At 43.9% G+C, this 20,789-nt stretch overlaps 1 protein-coding gene across 6 annotated transcripts in view; it reads right to left on the minus strand.

The window, feature by feature from the left end:
• The window catches only part of KDM4C (lysine demethylase 4C), a 422,176-nt gene extending 412,525 nt beyond the window's left edge, over positions 1–9,651 (minus strand). For 5 of the 6 annotated variants that reach the window (XM_034773514.1, XM_034773513.1, XM_034773516.1 and 2 more), the window contains exon 1: positions 9,527–9,651. The gene's annotated coding sequence lies outside the window, so the exon portion shown is untranslated. The remainder of the gene's footprint in view (positions 1–9,526) is intronic. The other variant, XM_034773515.1, reaches the window with a different exon arrangement.
• Positions 9,652–20,789: the final 11,138 nt, after the last annotated feature.

Genomic DNA, 20,789 nt, shown 5'->3' on the forward strand with positions numbered 1-20,789 from the left:
ACTGAAATACGTTGTAATTTTAGGTAATGCCCTCAAACTATTTTCTCAAAGACAAAGGGATAGTGGCACACCAGCTAAGTGCTAAACAGCCACTACCTGCTTAATCGGAGATTCACCAGCAAGGGAGTTGTCAACAAGAAATTTACAATTCACCTGAAGGACAGTTGGCAGTTCACATACACCATGGAACTGCCTGATCCCATGACCCAGCAAAGACTTTTCCAGTACAAAGGATCAGAGTATAAAAAGGAGAGGCAGTGACCTCCTCATCACCTCTTCTCCTCCCTCTCTACATAGCAACAAGATTGCTTGTAAGACACCATTGAACTGGGGAAAGTGGTCCTGGCTTGGCGGTTTTTCCTCAGCAGTACAGACTGTTGCAAGCTTTTGGGTGAGAGAAACCTTTTGGTTTTTAAACATATTAGTCTTGGTAAAGTTTAGCAATTAGCTTGCGTGTTTATCTTGTTATTTCTTTTGTAACCAACACTGACTTTTATTCCTTATCACTTAAAATCTATCTATCTATCGTTCTCTAGTGAATAAACTTGTTTTTACTGTTTTATCTAAACCAGTGTGTTTGTTTGAAGTGTTTGGAAAATCTCTACTCAGGCCAACAGGGCTGGTGCATATTTGTTGGAATGAGGGACTAACTCATGATCTTGTATGGTCCAGTGGGCTATTGAACAATACAAGATGCACATTTCTGGAGGCCAGGCTGGGACTGACGGATAGGCGGCTATCACCCTGTATCTATTCATGGATGGCTGGGCATAGCATTCATATATTCATCTGGGAGTGACTTTGCATGTTGGTGGCTGTGAGTGAGCAGAGCCTGGAGGGGTTTGCTGTTCACTAGCAAAGCAGTGTAAAATCCTAGGCTGGAGAGCTAAGGGGATACAGCAGTTCAGGCTGCACCTAAGGGGACATCACATTCAGTAACTGAATGCTGAACTTAATTCTTGATTTTTTCGGAGGTGATCACCTCACAGGTCCCACTGACTTCAACTGGAATTGAGAGTCTTGAGAACTTTTGAAAAAACATCAATCCCTGGTGTCTTAAATAGGGCACCCAATAAAAGAGAATCACATTAGTGATCACGTCCAAAAGTTTTGGTTTATCGTGTAGGAAATTTATGGCAGAGCCAGAGACCAGTTATCACAGGTCCCAGGCCAGCATCTTGACCACAAAGCTCTCCTTTCTCTTCCTTCAGTCCCTGCCTCACTCACTGTTCATCCCGTGCACTGAACAAAGAAGTGGGAAAACAATTATACATGATCATAGTTAAAGTTAAAAATTGTGTCATAATACATACACACAAAGGAGCAGAATTAGGGTTGCGTGGTATAGCTTAATACTGACACTTCCTAAATTTTGACACCTTCATTTTACACCCTAATATGCTTTTAACAGTTTTTAAATGGACTTGGGGGGGGAGGGGGAATGGAGAAAATAATTCCATCATATGCAGGTCTTTGCTAGACAATACTTAGAAAGTTAGATAGCAGAATTCCTGTCTCTGGGAAATGAGTGATTAAAGCAGAGGATTGAGAATTAGAAATTCTGGGTTCTATACATACTGCTAATTCTCGGTGGGTCTCAAAGCATTTTCTATGAAAAAAGGGCCCCATTTTGCAGCATAGCCAAGCACACAGATTTGGCATATTCTTGCTGAAAGATAGTGTAGTTTAGAGGAGATGACTTCGGTCCACCATATTAGAGATCTGGGTTCTATTCCCAATTCTGCTAGAAGGGACACGTGCAACCTCTCTAGTCCTTGGTTATTCCTCCTGTAAAAGGGGAGGAATTATATGCGCCTCCCTCCTAGGGAAGAGATATAAAGTCTTGTGCAATAATAGGAGTTGAGAAGCACAAATTATTATTATTCTAATCAATGGAAGAGGCAAGACCAAAAAAAGACTCCTGATTCCCAGCCCAGTGTTCCTTCCCCCAAACCAACAGGCATCTTGATGGGGGAAAAGAACCAACTACATTCATTTTGCCTGTGTTGGGTTTGAAGCTATAGCTCCATATAGCAATTTAGAAGGGATATGTGAGGCTCAGTGTGGCCCAGGAGCAGGCATGCATTTAACAAGTTCCCATGGTTCATAACTCAGTCAAACATAGAGGGATTTTCACGGGGACAGCAAAAGGAGCTTCCGAACTCGTAAATATCACCCTGCCAAAATTTCAAATCCATACGCAAAATCCCTGGGACACTAGACCTGTTATAAAAAAAGATTTAACAAAATATATATATGTTATCTGTTTTTCACTGACCTACTCTCAAAAGTAGAAACTTTTTTTTCTAAATGTTTAATCAAAAGTAATCAGCCTGAGACCAAGCTAGAAAGTTTCAGCCCAAAAGGTTAACGTTTGTCTAAATTACAAGAAACAAAGAACACAGAGTTACAGGAAAAACATTAAAAAACCTTAATAATAGCTATTAGCAGAGCTGTAATTGCAGAAAACAGAGTAAAGGAATTGTTAAAAAGGAAATCTCTTGTCATTTGTCATAAACCTCCTGGTTTTGCCACTCCATCCTCCCCCCTTTACAAAATATCTGACTGTTCCTTAATCATACTTTCATTTCTGTTGCTTTATTCCCAATATTTCCGCCCAATTTCTAATTCATAATAAAATGTCTTCTTCTTAACCACTACACTGGTATAAACAATTTATCTGGTTCCAACGTATCAAATATATTTGTAATTTTGAGTACACTGTAAGGTCACTTCTACATGAAGGAAATAAATGGTGAAAATTAACTGAACCTCACCACCCACAATAATGTCAGTCTCGTTACTTTCCTTCTCTGCAGGTGCTTTTGCAATAATTATCTAGGTTCTTTTAAAAGGGACACTATCAAGCCTTAGGCTCACGTTTTAAGTTTTAATAGAAAACTAGATTTCCAAAAAAACTTTGGGTGAAATCCTAGCCATACTGACATTTTGCCTGATGGGAACGGGATTTCACTTTTTACTGGCAGAAATGAGTTTTTTTCTTTTTACATAAAAACGGCCATATTGGGTCAGACCAAAGGTCCACCTAGCTCAGTATCCTGTCTTCTGACAGTGGCCAATGCCAGGTGCCCCAGAGGGAATGAACAGAACAGGCAATCAAGTGATCCATGCCCTGTCACCCATTCCCAGCTTCTGGAAAACAGAGGCTAGGGACACCATCCCTGCCCATCCTGGCTAATAGCCAGTCATGGATCTATCCTCCATGAACTTATCTAGTTCTTTTTTTAACCTTATTATAGTCTTGGCCTTCACAACATCCCCTGGCAAGGAGTTCCACAGGTTGACTGTGCGTTGTATGAAAAAATACTTCCTTTTGTTTGTTTTAAATCTGCTGCCTATTGATTTCATTTGGTTCTTGTGATATGAGAAGGAGTAAATAACACTTCCTTATCTACTTTTTCCACATCAGTCATGATTTTATAGACCTCTATCATATCCCCCCTTAGTCATCTCTTTTCCAAGCTGAAAAGTCCCAGTCTTATTGAACTCTCCTCATACGGAAACCATCCAATACACCTAATCATTTATGTTGCCCTTTTCTGAAACTTTTCCAATTCCAATCTATCTTTTGTGAGATAGGGGACCATATCCGCACACAGTATTTAAGATGGATGGATTGCCTCTATATAAATCCATTGTATGGATTTATACATGTAAATCCATACAATGGATTTATATAGAGGCAATATGATATTTTTGTCTTATTATCTATCCCTTTCTTAATGATTCCCAACATTCTGTTTGCTTTTTTGACTCCTGTTGCACATTGATTGGATGTTTTCAGAGAACTATCCAAAATGACGCCAAGATTTCTTTCTTGAGTGGTAACAGCTAATTTAGAGCCCATCATGTTACATGTATAGTTGGGATTATGTTTTCCAATGTGCATTATTTTGCATTTATCAACAGTGACTTTCATCTGCCATTTTGTTACCCAGTTTTGAGAGATCCTTTTGTAGCTCTTCGCAGTCTGTCTGGGACTTAACTATCTTGAGTAGTTTTGTATCATCTGCAAGTTTTGCCACCTCACTGTTTACCCCTTTTTCCAGATCATTTATGAATATGTTGAATAGGACTGGGCACAGTACAGGCCCCAGGGGACACCACTATTTACCTCTCTTCATTCTGAAAACTGACCATTTATTCCTACCTTTTAACCAGTTACCAATCCATAAGAGGACCTTCTCTCGTATCCCATGACAGTTTACTTTGCTTAAGAGCATTTGGTGAGAGACCTTGTCAAAGGCTGTCTGAAAATCTAAGTGCACTATATCCACTGGATCCCCCTTGTCCACATGCTTGTTGACCACCTCAAAGAATTCTAGTAGATGGGGAAGGCATGATTTCCCTTTACAAAAGCCATGTTGACTCCTCCCCAACAAATTATGTTAATCTATTTGTCTAACAATTTTGTTCTTTACTATAGTTTCAATCAGTTTGCCCGGCACTGAAGTCAGGCTTACCGGCCTGTAATTGCTAGGATCACCTCTGGAGCTAGGGTTGCCAAACCCCCAGGAATGGCCTGGAGTCTCCAGGAATTAAAAATTAATCTTTAATTAAAGATTATGTCATATGATCAAATCTCCAGAAATATGTCCAGCCAAAATTGGCAAGCCTATTTGGAGCCCTTTTTAAAAATTGGCATCCTATTAGCTATCTTCCAGTCAGTTGGTACAGAAGCTGATTTAAATGCTTACAGACTACATTTAGTAGCGCCGCAATTTCACATTTGAGTTCCTTCAGAACTCTTGGGTGAATGCCATCTGGTCCTGGTGACTTATTACTATTTAGTTTATCAATTTGTTCCAAAACCTCCTTTAATGACACCGCAATCTGGGAGAGTTCCTCAGATTTGTCACCTAAAAAGACTAGTTTAGGTTTGGGATTCTCCTTCACATCCTCAACCGTGAAGACCCATGCAAAGAATTCATTTACTTTTGCCACAATAGCCTTATTGTCCTTGAGTGCTCCTTTAGCATCTCGATTGTCCAGTGACCCCACTGGTTGGTTAGCAGGCTTCCTGTTTCTGATATACTAAAAAAAAAAAAAATTGCTATTATTTTTTGAGTCTTTGGCTAACTGTTCCTCAAATTCTTTTTTGGCCTTCCTAATTGTATTTTTACACTTCATTTTCTTTTCTTTTCTTTTTTTAAGTTGTTTTTGGATTTAAATAATCCTGCCTAAGGTTTGCAATTGTAGCATTCTGCCAATGTTTCAGAACCAGAAAGTGAAACTGATGAGAACTACAGATAAAAGTAAATTTACTTTCACTTTCTACTTTTTGCATTATGCAGTTGTTTTAACCTTAATACATTTAAAATTGAAACTCTCTCATATTTTAATATCTTAAATTATTGATAGGAAAATCTGCTTTAAATATTATTTTAACCTGAGAATGCTTCTTTATTTTTATCCAAAGTTAGACTCAAGTCCTGCAAAACTTATCCATGCTCTTATCTTTAAGTACATGAGAAGTTCCTTTGAAGTCATTGGGGCTACTCAAGTATTTAAGCATGCAGCATCAGGACCTTATTTAGCATTTATAATTTCACACCTTTTAATCAATGAAATAAGGCCTAGATTAATATATAAATCTATGATAGTACAACTAAATGCAATACCATCTAAGAAACCTACAAAGCTCCTTAACGATTTGCTGCTCCAAAAAAGCAGCAGTTTTATACTGCACTTTAGACCCATCAGTATGCAACTGCTTATAAAATCCCCTTATTACATGTTTGAAATATGCAAGAATAACTCATTAAGGTCTCATTCTAGAATATCCGGTATTTAAGCTTGCTAATTTCTGATTCTATGGAAGGGAAGGGGGAGGGGCATTTTTTAAAATGCAACAGCATACTAAACAGTTATTTTCTGTCACTTGTTTACTGTTTTGTTGTAGACATGAAATGAGCAAAAAAAATACCAAAAAGCAATAACAAGTTCCTCACTGTTACACTATATACATTTTTGTTTTGGAAAAGTGTTATGGTTGTCCCAAGAACAATTCTTATTTGCTACAATCATTGAGAGGAACTTTAAAGATTTTAATCAAATAGTAAGAAAATTATAATAAAAAGTGCTAGCTACTCTAAAGTTCCATATATACTTTAACCAAAACTAAAAACAGTTTTCAAACATCATTTTCATTTAAACTACATTTGAATAGAGTTAGCCACCTCATGTAGCTAAAACCAAGATATGTTCACCATCAGATTCAGTCAAATCCCAATAGAAGACAACTTGAAATAAGAGAGACTTCAAAATTAATTCATTAAAGAAACATGAAGCAGTATAATTAAGCAGCTGCCCCAGTTCAAAGAGGCCACATTTTAAACAATCTAAAATAATAATTCGCATTTGCCTGCGTAATTTACTGATTTGAATGCATAACTGTGGTAACTGTACATTTAAGTTTGGCACACAACTCCCCACCTGACTGGTCATTAAGGGTCTGAATTTTAAACAAAATATTGTATTAAACAGAGACACAAGCCAAAAAACTAACTCACTCCATCTCGTTTTCTTCTTTTAATATTTACATTGCAATCTATGATTAGAAGGCTAAATCTTAGAATTTCATATTTTAGCATCTCTTCATTCTGTCTAAATGTTCCCTCTTCCCCCCCACCCCCATTAAGTGCAATGTATGCTAAATCTGACCCGATTATGGCTTAATCTTTACCATTCTTTATTATTAGGCTAAAATCATTTCCTGGGAGACATCCCAAAAAAGCAGATCCCGGTTATGTAGGATAGGTTTTATTACCAGGGATTAGCCACAGTTCAGCCACCAGTGGCCAGCAACTGGCATAGCTATACCAGCACAAATTCAAGTGGAACAAGGGTAGCCATGAATCACACCAGTTCAGTTTACCCCAATTTCAAGCAAGGGAAAATAGACTTTGCAAATCACATTTTTGTTTGTCTACATTTGGGGGTTGCGTTGTTGCAGTGAAACCATTTGGTGGTTACCAAAGTACAGACACTGACAGAGAAATAATTTTACAAATATGTATGTCATCATACTCAATATCTTAGTAAAAAATGCATTCAAGAAAAAGGTCACTGTGCCATTTTGTTTCTCTCTTTTTAAAAAAAAAAACAAAACAAAACAAAAAAACAAGCCACTAACCCATCACTACAAATCCCTTTGCATAAAATATATCAGCTTACAAATTATAGGTATGTCAACTATCTGATAATTTCTGTCCCTACTTTTAAAAGATTAGCAGCAATAATGGAAGAAACTATAAATTTAAAACTATTTAAGAACATCGAAGGTGGATCCTTCAGTCTCTGAAATGATATAAACACTGAAAATCAATCAATAGGAAGAATTTTTTCTTACATAAAGAAACAAGATCAGTTTTCTTCATTCAAATGCATTACAACCTAACAGAAATGTTCAAAGTAAAAAAATGTTAATTTTAACCAGACCTTGAAGCCAATGATACTTTTACTGATTTGGGATCAAATCCCACACATTTCACTCATGTGAGTAATCCAAATGAACCTAATAGGATTACTTGAACAAGTGAGGAGAGGAGGATTTTACCTTTATTTTCTGACTTTCAAGTAGATTGATAATGTAGAATTTAAGGTCCCAATCCTGCAACTTGCTCTGCATAGGTGAATCCCTGGACCCACACAGAGCCAGCTGTAGGACTGGGGCCTAAAATGATAATTAATTCAGAATACACTAACCATTTTCTTTCTAGTTTTTGCAGTTATTACACAGAAAATTCCTTGCTACATTCTATTGAGAGTTTGCTTATCATCTTTTTTTGACAATGACAATAGGAATCCTATCTCTGAACTACAATCCCCTGTTAACCACTTAGTGACACCTAGGTGACAGTACTAAACTATGGTCTTGTATTGGTTAACTTTCACTGAAATATCAACTACAACAAGAAATGTATATGTTGTTCTACTGCATCTATAGTTTACAGAAACTGCAAGAACAGAAAAATGGACGATTTGAAAAAAAAATCCAAAGAATATGATTGAGAGAATAGGACAGTCAGAAAATTGTATTCAAATCCATACATAAAGAATCTGTGAAATTACATGGCTTTTTAAAAAGTGTCACAATTCAAGTCAAAACAGCATCTCCTCAATCTAATGCCATGCACTATTGAACTAACTGATTATGTTTAGCTGACACCTGCTAGTTTCATTTACCAAGCCTGATTTTAAGAATAATCTTTTTCTATAAAAATATTGAGAACTATTTCACAATGCAAAGCAAAAGAATCCACAATATTTCCCATAATAGAGGATCCAAAACACTTCCTGAAGGTTTCAATCTTATAAGGGATTCAATATGGCCCAGTGGATAGAGTAACCAATTAGCACTCAGGAGAGCCAGATTCTATTCCTGGCTCAGCCACTGGCCTGCGGGGTGATCTTGGGCAAGTCATTTCAGCTCTCTGTTTCCCCATCTGTATAATGGGAATAACAACGTTTATTTCATTTGTAAAGCACGTTGAAATCTACAGAAGAAAGCCACTACATAAGAGGTAGGAATTAATATTATTTGGACAGACATCTGTGTCCACATGTAGCACCACAACTTCAGTAGGGGGCCAACCCATGCTGAGTCATTGTAGAATTGGGGCCAAAGTGATACACCTGCTGTATTCATTTCACTACTTTTTTTTTTTTTAAATGGGATTTTTTCCAACAGTAGTTTATCCAGGTTTACACACATGCTCATATCCAACTGTGAAGTACAATCACATAAGAAGTGGGAGGCACCCTGACAAGTCACACATGCAGTCTGATTTGTTTTTCCCATTAATGTTATGAAAACACTTGTTTTAAAATACAATAGCATGTTTGTAAACACAAACTCCAAACAACTCAACATGCGCCACAAGAATTGCATTTGCCCCTCGCTTCCTTCCATTTCGCTGCCGAACTAACAGATGCACCCAGCCCAGCTGCAGCGTGCACAAGGGCAGCAGCCACCGTGACAGCTGGGGCAAGCGGGCTGGTTTCCTGTGTGATCCCCCCACGTCCTGTTAAGCCAGTGCAGCACCGTACCACCTGGTGGTTTAGGGTGTAGCCAGTGAACATGGCATAGGGAGCTGGGACCCACACGCACCCCCTTGCCCGCCTCTCCGCGGGGCCAGGGCTGCTCACAGGAAGCCACCACCGGCCCCTCCCCATACACACAAGCTGTGCCCTGCTCCCCACTCATCCCTGCTTCACCACAAACACAGCCCCGGTCTCACACAGACCACACACTCCAGTCCCGCTCCCGGCCCCTCCCCCGAGCAGGTGGCAGAGGCATCCCCGCCTAAGTGCTGCGTGCACCGGCCTCCTCTCCCCAGGCAACCCCGCTGCTCCCTGCGCCACCGCGCTCCCCCAGCGGGCTCCAGCCCCTGCCTGTTCCCCTCCGGGGCCTCCCCTGCGGGCTCCCCCAGCCGCACCCCCAGGCCCGGCCTCTCCCCCCAGCGGGGGTCTGTGCTCTCCGGCCCCGCTCCACGGACTGTACCTGGACGGGGAAGGTAACGGCACCGCAGGGCCGGGGGAGCGGCCGCACTCCCCCTCACTCGCTCCCCGCTTTGCTTTGCTTTTTGGGCTTCTTCCGTGCGCGGATGACAGCTGTTTTCTGCGCATGCGCAGACCCTCCTGTAGGCACGGCGAGAACAGAAGCGCCCCGGGGGCGTCACGTGACACGGGAGCCCCCGCCCACTACTAGGGAGGGCCTTGTCAGCTGACCAAGGACCACTTAACCGTCCGACCGAGTATTTCCGGGAAGAGCACTGCGCATGCGTAATCAAATGTTCGTTGCGAGGGGGTGGGGAGAGACATAAAGGGACCGTGGACAATAACTGAAACGGGCTGTGTGACCGCCTAGAGCAGGTCACGTGAGGCCGGATCTGCTGCTGGGCAAGGCGCGGGAGAGGCAGCGAGAGGAGCTCGGTTCGGCCAATAGGAGCCGCGCGAGCGGGCCCCGCTCCGGGGTTGGCCCTCTGGGGCCGCAGCGCCCCCAGGGGTAGGCAGCCGGGCGAGGAGCCCAGCGCTGCCTGGGGCGCTCAGGGGCCGGACTGAGGGATGCGGGGGAGGGTGCTGTAGCATCGGACACAGGGCTCCTGGTGTGGGCCAATGGCTCTCAGCACCCCCACTGTAAAACCCGTCCCAGCAGCCCTGGTGCTCGCCGCGGGCAGGGCAGGGTGACCAGACAGCAGGTGTGAAAAATCCGGACAGGGTGGGGGGGTAATAGGAGCCTATATAAGAAAAAGACCCAAAAATCGGGACTGTGCCTATAAAATCAGGACTGCTGGTCACCCTCGGGCAGGGCCCAGCTTGGCAAGCCCCTTAGCTTAGGGCAGATGAAGGAGCCCTGCTGGCTGTAGGGTGTCTAGATGTCCTGATTTTATAGGGACAGTCCTGATTTTGGGGTCTTTTTCTTATATAGGCTCCTATTACCCCCCACCCCAGTTCTGATTTTTCACACTTGATGTCTGGTCACCCTAGCTGGCTGCGCACATGGATTTCAGCACCAGCTCGGCACCTGGGTCTTAACAAATAAAAAGCTCTTATGCTTGTGGAGAAACCATTGCAAGTGTGACCCATTCTGCGGTGTGGCCACCCAGACAGCCCCCTGCCGTGGCTGCTGTCCACAGCTAGAGATGAAATGGAAATACGGCAATTATTTTTGTGAGAATCCTTGTTTTGTCTTGTCTGCGTCTTTGTGCGAGGGAGCCCACCCGTCTGGGATCCACCCGTACTTGTTCTCCCAACAGGGCTTCTGGCTGAAATTGGTGACTGACATTATTTGAGTGTTGAAACCAAATGTAGAAGTCATCTCTCTGTTGTGGCTTTCCACAATAGTATGGCTCTCCGTCATGCACTCGTGCAGGTGTGCACGCTCGCAGTCACGCTGCTGGTTTATCTATTGCTGAAGCTACTACTTGACAATTTGTGCGGTGTAGCAACAGTGGCAGTTTCCACTTTCCTGCTGTCAGAACAAATACATCTTTTAAATCTGATAAAGCTTAAACGTTTATAGCACATAACTGGAAAGGTTTTTTTAAGTCAAACCTAAGTCAGGCAGTCAACCACTTTGATACAATAAGGTTACAACCATAGCCTGTCCAGTGTGTAGAGCAGGGGTGGGCAAACTTTTTGGCCTGAAGGCCACATTGGGGTGCGAAACTGTATGGAGGTCCGGGTAGAGAAGGCTGTGCCCCCCAAACAGCCTGGCCCCTGCCCCCTATCCGACCCCTCCCACTTTCCATCCCCTGACTGACTCCCCAGAACCCCTGACCCATCCAACCTGCCCCCTTGCTCCTTGTCCCCGACTGCCCCCTCCCCGGACCCCCGCCCCTAACCTCCCCCCGGGATCCCACCCCCTATCCACCCCACCCCCTGCTCCCTGTCCTCTGACTGCCCTGGCCCCTATCCACACCCCCGCCCTCTGCCCCCCCGAACCTCTGCCCCATCCAACCACCCCTGCTCCCTGTCCCCTGACTGCCCCCCAGGACTCCCTGCCCCATATCCAACCCCCCCAATTCCCTTACCATGCCGTTCAGAGCAGCATGTCTGGAGCCACGCCAGACACACTGCCGCGCTACCCTGCACAAGCATGCAGCCATGCTGCCCGGAGCGTTGCCTGTGCAGCGGCGTGGCTGCGGAGGAGGGGGGACAGCAGGGCAGGGCCGCCAAGGGGGGGGGCAAGTGGGGCAATTTGCCCCGGGCCCCGCAGGGGCCCTGCGAGCCCTGGCCAAGAATCCCTTCCCTGGCTAGGGGCACCTTTTTAATTTTTACTCACCCGGCAGTGGTCCAGGTCTTCAGGGGCACTTCGGCGGGGGGGGCCCTTCAGTTGCTCCAGGTCTTCGGCGGCATTTCGGCGGCGGGTCTTTTAGTGCTGCCGAAGATGCGGAGCGAGTGAAGGACCCGCTGCCGCCCAGTGAGTACAAGCGCCACAGCGGGTGGCGCCTTTTTTATGTCCGCTCCCCTGCTTTGCCTCAGGCCCCCTGAATCCTCTGGGATTCAGCAGGGTAGGGGCCGGGGGCTAGCTGCCTGGCCAGGAGCTCAGGGACTGAGCCGGACAGTCCCGCGGGCTGTAGTTTGCCCACCCATGGTGTAGAGGATGCCTCTGAAGTTTGGCCCATGGAACTGCCAAATCTAGGCAGGAAGCCACAAGATATGTTATAACAGCTCTATACAGTCCAAATGGTGGTATGAATGTGGCAACATTTCTTTGCCTCTAAAATGAAAGAGCACAAAGGAAACTGATTTTTCTGCCACACAATTCTCTCACCCTGGTCAGTGCAGTTACAGTGAGAAATTCATCTCTGATGTATCTCTAGCAAGCAATTTGTTATGTTGTATGTGCCACTTTTTTTATTCAGCTTATTAAGCCCTGCCATGTAGTGTAGTTTTATTAATTTAGCTGTACTCTTCTTGATTTAGCTTCTAAAGCACTGCTAAAATATGTAATTTTATTTTCAAGGCATTGCTATAATTAGTCTTTTTTTCCTCCTCGATGTGTGATGTGCCCTATTATCTGAATTCATTATCTACATCAACTGGCATTTCTGTAGTATCTCATTGTATTATCTAGTCACGATACATGGATTATGGAAAGCAGTGAGGACTGCTCTACATCTTTCTTGTGATATAGACTTCTGCCTTTGAGTGTGCTAGTGAGTCATTTTTTATTATACTTCTTTAGAGACTGCTGTGACAAAGAGGTGAGTCTTGCAGCATAACCTGATAAGGGTACAACTCTTCCAAAACTTTCTGCCTGCTGTTGAGAAGGCTCTCCCACCAATATCTGAATTTGTAAATCGGTTCTGGTCACGTACCAGTTTACTATAATTGATGAAGTGGGTCCTGGAAAAAGTTTGAGTCCCTTAGCAAGTCAGGCCAATACTTATAAAGAATGAAGTACTGTGATGAACACATGATCTACTAATGTGGCCTGGTCATTTGTCTGAGACAAATAAATGGTGTTTCCTTACTAACAAATGAGAAGCACTTTTGGTGCTACCTCTATTTGAGTCTTGGAACTAAACGTAAAGCTTGTCTATTTGACTTTGTTTTTCCTCAGTAAGGAAATGGAGACTGAAGCATTTTTAGAGATGGATAGCAAAAGACAAACCTCCTGTTGTAAGTGGTCTTTAAGATATATCGCTCACTGCAAAAGATGTCTCTTATTTTAGATACAAAATTATCTCTGCCCATGTAAAGACTGGGTTCTCACTTCTATCATTGTAAAACATTATTAATGGGGATACTGTCTCATAAGATTGAAGTTATGGAAAGTATTATTTATGATCAGTAAGAGATAATGGTACAGTACTGGTATAAATTAAGGCCTCAATCCTGCAAAAAGGGATCCACTTGCATAAAACAGTTTAGCTGGACACTAGCTCCTCCAGCTGTTCCCACAATGAACTTTCCCTCCTGATGTGTTCTAATTTCACCAACAGTGAAGGAGGGGGTGGAAGCTTTCTCCTCCCCTCAACCTCCCAAGCTTGGGAGGAAAGCGAGCAGAGAGAGACAAGTGGAACAATGTCTCCCTTAATTTAACCCCTGCTCATCATTTCTAGCTTGTTAGAGTGATGCCAAGGCAAAAGAGATCACTGGCTCTGCAACTCTAGATTGCTGGACTGATATCAAGTGACAGCTCTCTCTGAGGTTAACAGGCTGAACAACTATAGCTTGATGGACTGAAGACAAGGCTGTAGACCTTTGAACGTTACTGACTCAGTGCAGAGGACTGGACTAGATGACCTGTCGAGATCCCTTCTAGTCCTGCTTTTCCATGATTCTATGACTTAGCTTTCTGGGTGTATGTCAAGGCGTAGGCCTTTGGGAGGTCATTGACTAAGCACTTCTTGCATGCTAGGGTGATGCTAAGGGACATGGCTCTGTGATGTCACTGGCTGAGCACTTTTAGCTTGATTGGCTGATTATTAAGAGAAAGGGCACAGGACTTCTTTCCTGCTGAGATGATTAATGATGTCCAAGTACAGACTTCTATGAAGTCACTGGCTCAGCACTTCTAGCTCGCTGGGCTGACATCAGGGCACAGGCCTTCTTGAGGATACTGGATTAGCAAATCTTGATTTCAGGACACAGGTCTCTTTGAGTCATTGGATCAGTACTTTTAGCTTGTGGGCTGATACTATGGCACAGGACTTTCTGAACTCACTGGCTCAGCACCTCTAGCTTGCTGGGTTACTTTCAGCATGTATATCTGCGAGTTCACTGGTTTAGGCATTCTAATGTGTTGGTCTGATGTCAAGGCCTCTGGGGTTATTGGATCAGTACCTCTCACTTATAGGCCTTATGGGAAGGCCTAGATTTCTGAGGAATCTCAGGCTGTATATCTCTACCTTGCTGGTGATAATGTAAAGGCCTTAGTGAGGTTACTGGCTCAGCAAACCTGATTTGCTGGACAGATGTGAAAGAACAGGTCTCTGTTTTCAGCTCATTAGTACTGCATCTGCCACCCAGAACTTCACAGATAAATGCTCCAGCATAACAGGACATAAAATTAGCCTTTCTGCCACAGTGTTCCCACCTTCCCTCTTTCAGGCCCTGTAATAATTCCTGTGCCCTTGGTCTAGAGGTTAGGAATATTGCTACAATAACTCATATCTTTCTTTTGCCTGGAATAAGTTTTTCTGCCACTTTGAAGCACTCCCCAGGAGTCTAAGTCTAAATCAGACCTCCAACATGGTAGCACCTTGCATTCTCACACTTGGGATTAGCCTTAATATCGTCCCTCAGCCCGCGCCACTTCCAGCAGCTCCCATTAGCCTGGAGCAGCGAACCGCGGCCAGTGGAAGCCACAATCGGCCGGACCTGCAGACGCGGCAGGTAAACAAACCGGCCCAGCCCGACATGGGCTTTCCCTAAACAAACAGCGGCCCAAGTTTGGGGAAACACGGTTTACATGAAGAGAGCCAGCTTTTTAACATACGATGAACTCCCCTATGAATTTCCTTGTCATATTATGTGAAAACACCAGATGGCAGTCCTGAAGTAGCAAACAATGCAGCAGATCTAAGGCTTGGTCTACACTACCCCCCCCAATTCGAACTAAGGTACGCAACTTCAGCTACGTGAATAACGTAGCTGAAGTCGAAGTACCTTAGTTCGAACTTACCTTGGTCCACACGCGGCAGGCAGGCTCCCCCGTCGACTCCGCGGTACTCCTCTCGCCGAGCTGGAGTACCGCAGTCGACGGCAAGCACTTCCGGGTTCGACTTATCGCGTCCAGACTAGACGCGATAAGTCGAACCCAGAACTTCGATTTCCAGCCGTCGAACTAGCTGGTAAGTGTAGCCAAGGCCTAAGAAAAAACAGCCATTAGCATTCAGTCAGGCTTTTTTTTCTAGCTATACATCTTAAGAATGTCATATTCAGTGAAGTGAAATTTAACAGTATCTTTTTTGATCACTTCTATCAAATCATCTGTCCTGTTGCTGTTTGCATCCTTTAAATATTGTTCTGATAGTCATTTATCATGTAACCCCTTAATCATAAAGAAGAGACAGAGGTGGACTCGAAATGGTAACCACCAGGGTTTTACTTAAAAAGCCAGACCAATCTGGATACTGTTCTGAATCAACTGTTTTTAATCAGACTTACTGGGTACAGATGACATTAACCCAAACAGACATTTTCACATGCACTCTGCCAATTTGTGCAAATGTAAGGGGACTGTGGTCCACTTACTAACATTCAGTGGGGGTGTTTTGGTTGGCTAGCTCCCAGTACTAAAAGAAAGGGGAAGGGTCAATGAGAAATCAGGACCCGGAGACTGACAGTCCCCAGGAACAATGCTCCAGGTCAGCCTGATTGATAGGGCGGGCAGGCTAATCAAGGAGTCAGAAAGCCAGGATGGGTCCCGTCTTCTGTGTGAGCTGGAATTGCCTGGGTCAGACAGAGTGGGGCCGAGCTAAGGAGAAAGCAGGGGCCCAAGCTGAGCTGCGGAGCAGAGCTGTGCCAGATCCAGAGGGGCCAGAAAAGCAGCCCCTGTGCTGGGAGCAGAGCTGCAGCCCCAAAGCCAGAGCACAGCCCAGAGAGAGCAGAGCTGCCCTGGGAGGAGAGCTGCAGCAACCAGAGCCAGAGGGGCCAGACAAGCAGCCCACGAAGCAGGTCAGTGCTGGTAGCAGAGTCACAGATAGGGTGACCAGACAGCAAATGTGAAAAATTGGGACGGGGTTGGGGGTAATAGGAGCCTATATAAGAAAAAGACCCAAAAATCGGGACTGTCCCTATAAAATCGGGACATCTGGTCACCCTAGTCACAGAAGCAGCCTGCAGAGCAGACCTGTCCTGGGAGGAGAGTGCACCCCATAAGGCTTCGTGGGAATATGCTTATGAGTGTATATATGATATAATTGGAATATGTTTTATGCTACATATGCCATGTAACATATCTATGTAAAGGTTATGAGCTACTGAGTACATTCCTCCTATTTGTATGCATGCATCAGTTTTGTACTTGAAGTTAGGAATATTGGCTGTATACTTGCTTGATAGCCTTAGTAAAACATTTGGTCAGCTTCTTGAGAAAGGAACGTGCAAATTAAGTGCCCAATCAAGAACCACTTAAGCCAACAATGAACTTGAAGACGCCAATCCGCATCGGAGCTTTCCCAGGAATGTGGCTTGGCTGGTAAGAAACTCAGTCATACGTGGTCATGTGACTTGCCCATGTGACTCCAAAACTCCATCTTCGAGCTGGACTTTGCATAGGAGAGAGGAGGGGGTCTCCACCCACAAGAGATAGTCTATGTAAACCCTTGGGAGACCCCTCCATTTTGGTCTTGAGCTGGCTAAATAGAGAGCCTCTCCACCCCCAAGGATTCCTGAAAGAAACTGGAACAAAGGACAGTAACTACAGCAGGTGTGAGTGATTGCTGGACCCAGACTAGAAGGAGACTTACTGGATTCCTCTAAGGGTGAGGTTTTTATCTGTACTCAGTTGTCTTACTGTATTAGACTCAGACTTGTGTGTTTTATTCACTTTGTTCTGTCTGTTACTACTTGGAACCCCTTAAATCCTATTTTCTGTATTTAATAAAATCACTTTTTACTTACTAATTAACCCAGAGTATGTATTAATACCAGGGGGGTGGAGGAAAGGGGGCAAACAGCTGTGCATCTCTCTCTATCAGTGTTATAGAGGGCAAACAATTTATGAGCTTTATACAGGGTAAAATGGATTTATTTGGGGTTTAGACTCCACTGGGAGTTGGGCATCTGAGTGTTAAAGACAGGAACACTTCTGTAAGTGTTCTGCTTTCAATTAAGTCTGCAGCTTTGGAACACGTGGTTCAAACCCTGGGTCTGTACTGGAGCAGACTGGCGTGTCTGGCTCAATAAGATGGGGTGCTGGAGTCCCCAACTGGCAGGGAAAGCAGGGGCAGAAGTTGTCTTGGCACATCAGTTGGTACTTCCCAAGGGGGTTTCTGTGATCCAGCCCACAGAGAGCTGCAGCAACCAGGGCCAGAGAAGCAGCCCAGGGAGCTTGAGGCAGAGCAGCAGCGAGGCAGAGCAGAGCTGGAGCTGGAGCAGTCCGGAGCCAGGTGCAGTGAGCAGCTGGGGAGAGTGAGGGGGATCCTGGGCAGTGGGCCCAGCACAGGGGGACACCTCAGCCAAGGGGCTCTGCAGACCAGACTTGGAGGGGGATTGTAACCCCGACAGGGTGGGGGCGAAACTGGGAAGAAGGGTCCTGCCACCTAGAGCCTGAGAGCGTGTGGCCACCGCCAGAGCAAGTGTCCGACCCGCAGCATCCCTGCAGCACAGCCAGGGCCTGAGAAGGAGCCTGGGACCTACAAGGAACAGACTCAACTGCCCTGACATTCCAGAGACACTGTTTGTAATGTTCCCTGCCACAGAGCGGGGTGATGTGTTTTCCTTTAACCTTACTCATTTTTCCTTATTCCTTTTAAAACTAATTGCTGATTAAATAAATTGCATTTTCTTTAAATCGTATGTAATGATCAGTGGGTCAGGGAAGTGTCCAGTGCAGAGAGAGTACCCCGGTGTGGGGACATGCTAGCCCCTGTCCTTGGTGACTACAGCAAGGTTGGGGGTCGAGCCCCCTAGGAATCCTGGGCCCAGCCTTGTTGGGGTTTACAAGGACTCTGCCAGACAGGAGAGAGCAAGGGGAGTCCTCAAGGGCAGGGAGGCCTCTGGGTAAAGGAAGTGGGAGCAAGGACTCATATCCTTCTGCTAGCCCATTTCACTGGGGTAGTGCGGAAGCCAGGAAAGTTCCCCACAATAGCAGGACCATTCCCCCGCTTACACATGCAAACAATTGCATACACAAATTTAGGCTTGTAGTTATGCTCAGATTTCATTTTTCTTTCTTTCTTTTTTTTTTTTTTTTCTTACCCCGCCCCCTCTGTTTCCCTCTCCCTTCCACCACTTCTTCCCTTCTTCCACAAGAATGCACATGCTTCGTGGTCATGCATGACATAGCAACAGTACATGCAAAACAGTTAGGGTTTGTGGATGTAATCAAGCTAACAAAGTCTTTGTAGTACTGAAAATTTAAAAAAAACTTTCTATGTAAATTTAACATAAATAAGCAATAGCTGAGATGTATCCACCTCTGTCTTCTAGAATGCTCGGAGTGGTGCTTCTTTCACATGTCTCTCTGCTGCCACATCAAAAAAGGAAGAGTTTAGTAACTGGAAATCATCACTAAATATGTTCTCCTTCACCCCAGAAACAACAGAAGTTAATGAGAATATCACTGACCAGCTGGGACTATACTGTGCCATGCATCATTAATTGCTTTCAGTGAGCAGCTCTAACTAATAAATCAATGGCACAGTATGATTTCTCATTAATAGTAATTTCTGTAGTACAACTACTACATTGGTTCTTTCCAAGGAACCCTAGGAAGGGGGGGGAAGCTGTTGCAAGGCATTGTCTCTTTGAGATATGTCAGCCTCCACATCTAAAACGAATGTATCTATTTGGAAAGTCCCAGTACAAAAATAGCAACCTAGAGAATGAAGTGTATGGATCAAAGCCATTGTTTAGCCAACAGAAGTATATAGCACCATTGGTATGTGTTTATGCACTCTGTAGGCCAAATTCAGCTGTGCATTGAAGTAATGAGTGGTGCCAGCTCATACCAGTTATAACTTTGATCCTGTATTTTCAATAAAAATAAAATATTTCCAGGGATACATTTGTTCTTTGTATGTATTTTTCCTATAAAAAGAATGAATTCTAGTATTATTAAAGTACATTAATCTAAACTAAAAGCTACAAGCATTTTACATCTCAGTGGACACAAAATAGATTGACACTGAATAGATTATATAAATTAAAACAGTGTGTGATTGGCACAGACATGGCCTGGCAGGACCCAACTGAAAGTGCCAATTCAGGACAAATTGCTTAAACAGGGCAGTTACAGCCCAAGGCTGGGCTTTTTCCACCTTTAAGGCAAACCAACCACAAGTCACAGAAGCAATTCCCTTAGACACTCCAGTTTCCCAGTATCACCACCAGTGCCACTCGTTAGGGGGATGAATGGTTATGAAAACCAATACCCCAGGAAAAGAAAAAAGGTTCTCCTGATCCCAAACGACCAAGCCCCAGACCCAGGTCAATATACAAATCAGATCTTACCCACAAATCACGCTGTTGCCAATCCTTTAGAATCTAAAATCTAAACGTTTAGTCATAAAAGGAAAAAGATAGAGATGAGAGTTAGAATTGGTTAAATGGAATCAATTACATACAGCTATGGCGAAGTTCTTGGTTCAGGCTTGTAGCAGTGATGGAATAAACTGCAGGTTCAAATCAAGTCTCTGGAATACATCCCCAGCTGGGATGGGTCATCAGTCCTTTTTGTAGAGCTTCCGTTTGTAGCAAAGTCCCTCCAGAGGTAAGAAGCAGGATTGAAGACAAGATGGAGATGAGGCATCAGCCTTTTATAGTCTTTTCCAGGTGTAAGAACACCGCTTTGTCCTTACTGTGGAAAATTACAGCAAAATGGAGTCTGGAGTCACATGGGCAAGTTCCTGCATACTTTGCTGAGTTACAAGGCATATCTGCCTTCTCTCCATGGATCAATTGTATAGCTGATGGTCCTTAATAGGCCATCAAGCAGGCTAGGCAGAGCTAACACCAACTTGTCTGGGATGTCTCCCAGAAGCATAGCATAAGATTGAAATACAGACAGTTTAGAGCCAATATTCATAACTTCAACTACAAAATTGATACACACACATAGACTGCATAATCACAACCAGCAAACCATAACCTTGTCTTAGACACCTCATTTGACCCCCTTTATACAAGATTTGGTGCCACTAAGGACCTTGGTTGCAACAATGATCTATATGGTCCCAGATTATATCAATAACGTCATACCCACCAACAACCTTTTTGTTGTCTTACTAACAAGAGTTCTGTGTATAATTGTTTGATATAATTGGTGTTTATTAAGGCTTGATCCCAAACCAAAAACTTGTTTCTGAACACCCCAGAGTTTGAGGGCATTAAAATGATCCAAACAAAGATCTGACTCTCACTTTTGCAAAAGGCCCCTATTTGTTAATAGGTCAAACTCTGCATTCAAAGACCCTTTACTTAATGCTAGATCTGTAAATTGCAACTTGAGTCCAACTCTAGTATTTCGTAAAATCAGTAAAATGTATTCCATTCCTGTAGTTTTTTTCACTCGCTTATGTGTAGCTGCTTAGGTAAGTTATTTACTTCACTACAGTAATATCATTCACAAGAGCACTGCCATTAAG

Source organism: Trachemys scripta, chromosome 6 (assembly GCF_013100865.1).
Source record: "Trachemys scripta elegans isolate TJP31775 chromosome 6, CAS_Tse_1.0, whole genome shotgun sequence".
NCBI lineage: Eukaryota > Metazoa > Chordata > Testudines > Emydidae > Trachemys > Trachemys scripta.